At 34.9% G+C, this 6,511-nt stretch overlaps 1 long non-coding RNA gene across 1 annotated transcript in view; it reads right to left on the minus strand.

Moving 5' to 3' along the window:
- Positions 1–1,799, minus strand: part of LOC129442755 (uncharacterized) — a 119,498-nt gene extending 117,699 nt beyond the window's left edge. The window contains exons 1-2 of the long non-coding RNA XR_012358149.1: positions 1,549–1,799; positions 1,363–1,469 (exon numbers count right to left, since the gene is read on the minus strand). This is a non-coding gene — a long non-coding RNA (uncharacterized lncRNA). The remainder of the gene's footprint in view (positions 1–1,362; positions 1,470–1,548) is intronic.
- Positions 1,800–6,511: the final 4,712 nt, after the last annotated feature.

Raw genomic sequence — 6,511 nt, forward strand, 5'->3', positions numbered from 1 at the left:
GGTGCTGTCCCAGGTTCAGTGTTCTCTCCAACGTTACATAACCAATCAAATTTCACCATTAAGTTCTTGCTTTTAAAGAAGACCGCAGATTGGCTAATATGAGCGTCAGTCATTCCTAGTTGCCGTGCTACGTTGTTATGTGAAGCGTGGAAATATGAAAAGACGAACCGCGAGCATGACGAGAACGAGCCGATTACAGCCAATGTTACTACTGTAATTAATGACGACGATCCAGATTCAAATGCGACTCCACCACCGGAAGATAAGACTTGACGTTAAACCTTTTGGAGAGAGTGGCTTAAAGATTACGAGTGGCCCCGCTATGAAAATGGCTTGTTGTACTTACCGTGTTTTATTGTAAATCCTGTAAAACGGTGTTGGTGGCGGAATCAAAATATTTTAAGCGCCAGACCTTGCTTAAACATGCCGAAAGTGCCAAAAACACAAGACGTGTCGTGACAAATGTGTTCATTATTAATGGAGACACCGACCTGTCTGTCAAAGAGTGTTTGATAGTGTATGTGCGCATGCGCTGGTGAATGGACATCCGACAAACATCCTTGTGGCCCATGTTGATGTGGAACAAGAAAATGCTGATGGTATGTTTTTGTAGTATTTTTAAAACATTGCCTATTTAGTAGTAATAGCATTCTGGTTTGTATCAATACCAATATATATTAGCCTTCTATATTAAGGTCACTTTTGTAATGTCACAATTAATCAGTGTTTTACGTGTTTGCTAGATTTTCTATTGTTATCTTAATCATGTTACCTGTAATTGTTAAATTATTATTGCTGCTATACTATTTCAATAGCATTTGGGTATTAATTTAGGAATCTATGCAGCAAAAAAATAAAAATAAAATAGAAGACCAAATTTTAAATGCTTGGCCATAGGATGCGTAAAGCCTGGATGTGTAAAGAATAAGTTTATTAACATTTACATTGTAGTTGTGGTGTTTTATAATTTTTGGATGGATGCACCTAAATTTTTGCTGGTGCTCCTTTAAAGTTGGGAGCACCAGTGCTACCAAATAAAAAAGTTAATTTTGAGCCCTGTATTGAAACACTTCATATCCAAATGTCAAAAAAGTTACTAAAATCAATGAACAGCACTAATAAAGCCCCATTCTTACAGATCTTTAATTTAAAAAAGTTGGTTTAGGGTTCAGTTACTAAGTAAAATAAATGCATTTCCCAGTGCATAATACCATGTGTGGTAACTATTTTCAGACAGAGGAAGAGTAGAAGCCATTGTCTAAATTTATTTTCATAGTAAGCAGGCAGTGAGTACCCTTACTAATTTTAAAAACACTATCAGTGTTCCCTCAGAACAGAAGTTCATCATTCTTCATCTCTTACCTGCCTCTCGATCTAACATCTGACTGCCGTTACTCCTTCAGTCTCGTTACTCTTTCTGAACCAGTTTGTTTTCCCTGTCGTCCAGCGTTTTGCATTGCATCCATCTACTATAAAGCAAACAATGTCGTATTATCATTTATATTAGCCAGTATTACTGTTAGCTAGAAAAATAAAAAAAATATAGACCTTGTCATTGTAAAACCGCCACTGCACTCCGCAAAGCAAGCAAGCAAGCACTCTTACGTGACGACTATTTTTATAGGCGAAAAATGTTCTTAGATATTGCAGATATTTAACTCACTTTTCCGGCTAGCAAATAAATCAAAACATCAGAGAATATAACTAATATGAGCTTCTATGCTGGATATTTTACACATCAATAATCTAGCGTTTGCCGCCTTCAGATCACGTGCAGCACTGCCGAAGCAAGGCTGACTGACGACGCACTTGCTACCGCGCATGCGCGAAACAAAGTCTCGTTACTCTTTCTGAACCAGTTTGTTTTCCCTGTCGTCCAGCGTTTTGCATTGCATCCATCTACTATAAAGCAAACAATGTCGTATTATCATTTATATTAGCCAGTATTACTGTTAGCTAGAAAAATAAAAAAAATATAGACCTTGTCATTGTAAAACCGCCACTGCACTCCGCAAAGCAAGCAAGCAAGCACTCTTACGTGACGACTATTTTTATAGGCGAAAAATGTTATTAAATATTGCAGATATTTAACTCACTTTTCCGGCTAGCAAATAAATCAAAACATCAGAGAATATAACTAATATGAGCTTCTATGCTGGATATTTTACACATCAATAATCTAGCGTTTGCCGCCTTCAGATCACGTGCAGCACTGCCGAAGCAAGGCTGACTGACGACGCACTTGCTACCGCGCATGCGCGAAACAAACAAACAAATATATATGAAGAGTTTGGGTCCAAAACGCAATAAATCCATTTTGACAAATTTTGGTAAAAACGTGTTTTCTATACCAAGAAAGTGACAAGATGAAAACAACTATTTTCTGTTACAAACTTTCACATAGCATCTTTAGGTTATAAAAACATAAAAAATTCAAATCCATAAGTTGATTTTCAAAGATTTATTATAAAAACGGATAATTTTTTCCACAAAATGCAATAAATCCATGACAAGTTTTTATTCAAAATGCTATAAATCTATTGAATCAATAGCCTATATAAATGTGCATTCATCTTTGCCATGTTATATTCATTTAGTTGACTAGTTGTACACACTAATTAAAAATATAAACATTAATGTTATTAATCAAAACACTTACTTTGTCATATTAAGATCACTGTCATTGCGGTTACTTGACATCCTCGCTTAACGTCTTTCACAGAGATCAGAGGTAAAATGTTTTTGGTCCTGCTCGATTTTCGTTGACTTTGAGTAAAATTATGGAAAGTTTTTCATAAGATCCTCTGGGGTCAATGTGTTAGCATGAGAAGCTTGCTGTCGGGAGAACAAGCACCCGTCTCCCGAGTGCCTCTCAGGGAAATTATTAGATGCTGATGGCTTACGTTTCTTTCCCATCACAGAAAACCATCACAGGTTTAGCGATGCAATTAAAGTATTATTTTGTTTTGTTTGTTGATCACGAAGTACAAAGTAGATGAGGAAAACTAGGACTCCGTGGACTCAGCGCGTCCGCCATTGTTTGTTTACATTGCGTGACTGGTGGGCTGTAATATCAGAAATGGATTTATTGCGTTCTGTAAAAAAGGAGCAGTGGCGTTTATCTCATTTTGGGAAAAAAGGGAGAAAAGATGACAGAATAACACAGCGGATATTGGATTTTGCGTAAAATTAAGAATTTACTTTTAACTATACTGACCTGATATAATACTGATTTTGGCAGTAACTCATTTTTTTCAAAAATGGCGTTTATCGCGTTTTGGAACCAAACTCTTCATACATATATATATATATATATATATATATATATATATATATATATATATATATATATATATATATATATATATATATATATATATATATATATATATATATATATATATATTTATTTATTTATTTATTTATTTATTTATTTATTTTTTTGAGTAAAAATATACGGCTAAATGAGCGTTGTTTTTTTTTAGTTTGAGAGTTTATCTGATTTAAGAGTAATCAAAACCTGTGAACCTATGATATTTTTAACTAAGTTGATCCTAATGATTTGAGGTTTAGGCCATTGAGTGGTTTATAAATGGTTAACTAAGTAACTGATGAATGGAATGATAATGCTTGGCATGAGCTGCTTGCAGCTGCGTAAGGTCTTTTTGGAAAGGCCAGTAGGGAATCCACTGCAGTAAACCAGCCAGCTGGAAATAAAAGCATCAACAAATGTCTTTAAGTCATAGAGGCTTTATTAAGGCAAGACAAGAGACAGTAACAGGAGGTATCACTTGAATTTGCAGAGTGCAAGATTGCAGGTTTACATGCAATATTGATTTAATATATGTGATTGTATTTTTTGAGTGTAGTTTGTTGTCAACCCAGTCCCAGGGAATTTAATTATCTGATGGCTTGGGGGAAGAAACTGTTGCGCAGTCTGGCCATGAGGTACATGCTTCTGTGTCTTTTGCCAGATGACAAGAGAGTAAAAAGCTGATGTGAGGGGTGTTAGGGTTATACACAATACAATATGCAGCATGTGGTGTACAATCTTTTCAATTGTCCTCACTAGTCTTGGCTAATTCTGGAGATGGTGCTTTGGCATAACCCCCCAACATTACACCCAGATTCCTGACTTTATTTTATGTCTCTCAAGGCCCCTTTGTGAAGATATGTGTTTACCTTGAGTTTTATATCTTTGTTTCTAAATACAACGACTCCAGTTTTGTCTTTGTTTTGACAAACAATATCCGACTGTTCGTTTTATCAATGCATTGACACAATGAGTCAGTAGGGCTGTGGTTGTAGGCCAAGTAGATTCAGCATCACACTATCTAACATAAAGTATAAGTTTTGTGATACACCCAAAAACATTTTCCTCTGTATCTCACAATGGACAAACCTACACAACACCAACCATTACACAAAACAAGAGCCCTATAATGACTTGTTTTGCAATGCAATTTGCAAAACCTTTTGTTTTCTGAAATGACCTATTACCATCTGGGCACACATACAAATCACTATAAACGTAAAGCCATTATAAAGATGAACTCTAAACGGTAACACTTTACAATAAGGTTTATCAGTTAACATGAACTAATAATGAACTGCACTTATACAGCATTTATTCATCTTTGTTAATGTTCATTTCAACAATTACTAATACTTTATTAAAATCTTGTTAACGTTAGTTAGTTAATGCACTGTGAACTAACATGAACAAACAATTAAAAGTTTTATTTCTATTTACACTAACAAAGATTAATAAATAACAAATGTATTGGTGATGTCTCTGAACCCCAACGTCTCAGAACCGGGGTGCCTCAAGGCTCTGTGCTTGGACCACTGCTCTTTTCAATACACATGACATCCCTAGGCTCTGTCATTCGAAAACATGGCTTTTCCTACCACTGCTATGCGGACGACACTCAACTCCACTTGTCGTTCCACCCTGATGATCCCACGGTATCTGTAGCCGTCTTTAAGACTGAAACTAAAAACCCATCTCTTTCGCAATTACCACAATTCCTAATATAGGACTTACTATCTTTCTCTTTATCTGTACATTTCTTTAAAAAAAAACTTGTCTATGTATACTGTGTTAAACTTGATGAGACTTTTTCCAGTGCACTTATGTATTGCTGTTCTTGTGTTGCTATAATTGCTTCTATTGTTTACCTCATTTGTAAGTCGCTTTGGACAAAAGCGTCTGCTAAATGACTAAATGTAAATGCTCATGGTTTGTTCGTGTTAGTTAATACATTAACTAATGCCAACTTATGAACCTTATTGTAAAGTGTTACCCTCTAAATAATTGCTGCCTCTGAAAGTGACGTCAAACACAACAGCAAAAATAAAAGTTGTAAACTCTGTAATCCACAGAATGTTGTGGGAACAGAATATATTAACATGATCTGCACATACTCTCTCATGATATATCTTAGAAAACCTGTCTTACAAAAAGAGAGATAGACAAGAGAAAGACTAGTATACTTAAAATAAATTAGCAATCGGGTTGTAAAACAAGACAATTTACCTGGTAAGGTTAGCCAAACGTGTATTCTGTCCTACATTTAAATCAGGGGCTGTGCTAAAAACGATCTATATACTAGATATACTATCTAGACCCACACTCTAAAAACAAACGGTGCTATATAGCACCAAAAGTGGTTCTTTGCTCGTAATCATAGAAGAACCGTTTTTAGTGCCATATAGCACCGGTGAAGCACCTGTGTAGAACCAAATGTGGTGCTATAGTGGTGCTATATGGCACCTATATGGTTCTGCACGGGTGCTTCACCGGTGCTATATGGCACTAGAAATGGTTCTTCTGTGGTTACGATTCAAATCAACGGTTTTGGTGCTATATAGCACCGTTTGTTTTTTTTAGAGTGCTTCTTGTTTTGAGCATCAATAAGATTTAAGTTTAAATCTATACCAATGGTTTGCTTACAACAGCTTGTGTCTAAACTCTTAAAAAGAAACAAACTATTATATGGTGCACCTTCAAGAGATAACAAATCTAAACTTCAGACTAGTAATATGCCTTGATTTTTGTTAATACTGGCAATGAAACAATAGTACAATAAAATACTTATTTTAGTAGTACACTAGAAAATGCTGGCACATGCACTGGCAAATGCTTGAACATTTTAGTATTTACAAAATCACTGAACACGTATATTTTATAATTATTTTTTAATAATCCACATTCAATATGTTTAAAACAAACATTACTTCCAAACTGATTTATACAAAAACCAACCATCCAAAAAAAAAAAAAAATGCTTGTACCCTTTCAGATCATTAACTTTGCCATATGGAAGCAACAGCTTTTTTTCCATTTTAATTATAATGAACCTTTACAAGCAGTATTTTGTATTTTTTTAAACGACAAAATCCAATATGCTTTAGATAGAACAACCGCATATTAATAATCAAAAGTTTTAATGGACGTCTCTCATACTAAACCATGTGCTTTCCTCTAATCTTTACCATTGGTATTTGT

The sequence above is a fragment of the Misgurnus anguillicaudatus genome, chromosome 2, assembly GCF_027580225.2.
Source record: "Misgurnus anguillicaudatus chromosome 2, ASM2758022v2, whole genome shotgun sequence".
In the NCBI taxonomy this organism is placed as follows: domain Eukaryota; kingdom Metazoa; phylum Chordata; class Actinopteri; order Cypriniformes; family Cobitidae; genus Misgurnus; species Misgurnus anguillicaudatus.